The sequence below is a fragment of the Oratosquilla oratoria genome, chromosome 15 (genome assembly GCF_046742065.1).
Source record: "Oratosquilla oratoria isolate Oo_2021 chromosome 15, ASM4674206v1, whole genome shotgun sequence".
Taxonomy (NCBI): Eukaryota; Metazoa; Arthropoda; class Malacostraca; order Stomatopoda; family Squillidae; genus Oratosquilla; species Oratosquilla oratoria.
Window position 1 is genome coordinate 33472551 of NC_134791.1, and position 865 is coordinate 33473415.

Sequence of the window (865 nt, forward strand, 5' to 3'; positions counted from 1 at the left end):
TGAAAGTTTCTTTATTTCTTTCTCTTTCCGCCTGTCTCTCTATCTGTCTCTGTCTGTCTCTCTATCTGTGTTTGTCTCTATCAGTGTCTGTGTCTCTCTATCTGTGTCTGTGTGTGTGTGTCTGTCTCTCTATCTGTGTCCGTCTCTATCTCTCTATCTGTGTCTGTCTCTGTCTCTCTGTGTCTGTCTCTGTCTCTCTGTGTCTGTCTCTGTCTCTCTATCTATATCTGTCTCTCTATATCTGTCTATCTGTGTCTGTCTCTGTCTCTCTATCTGTATGTCTGTCTCTCTGTATGTCTCTGTCTGTCTGTCTCCGTCTGTCTGTCTCCGTCTGTCTGTCTCCGTCTGTCTGTCTCCGTCTGTCTGTCTCCGTCTGTCTGTCTCCGTCTCTCTGTCTCCGTCTGTGTTTGTCTCTCTGCCAGTCTTTGTCTGTCTCTGTCTCTCATTCTGAGTCTGTCCTTGTCTGTCTGTGTCTGACTCTCTCCGTCTCCGTCTATGTCCGTCTCCGTCTGTGTCCGTCTCTGTCTGTGTCCGTCTCCGTCTGTGTCCGTCTCCGTCTGTGTCCGTCTCCGTCTGTGTCCGTCTCCGTCTGTGTCCGTCTCCGTCTGTGTCCGTCTCCGTCTGTGTCCGTCTCCGTCTGTGTCCGTCTCCGTCTGTGTCCGTCTCCGTCTGTGTCCGTCTCCGTCTGTGTCCGTCTCCGTCTGTGTCCGTCTCCGTCTGTGTCCGTCTCCGTCTGTGTCCGTCTCCGTCTGTGTCCGTCTCCGTCTGTGTCCGTCTCCGTCTGTGTCCGTCTCTGTCTGTGTCCGTCTCCGTCTGTGTCCGTCTCCGTCTGTGTCCGTCTCCGTCTGTGTCCGTCTCCGTCTGT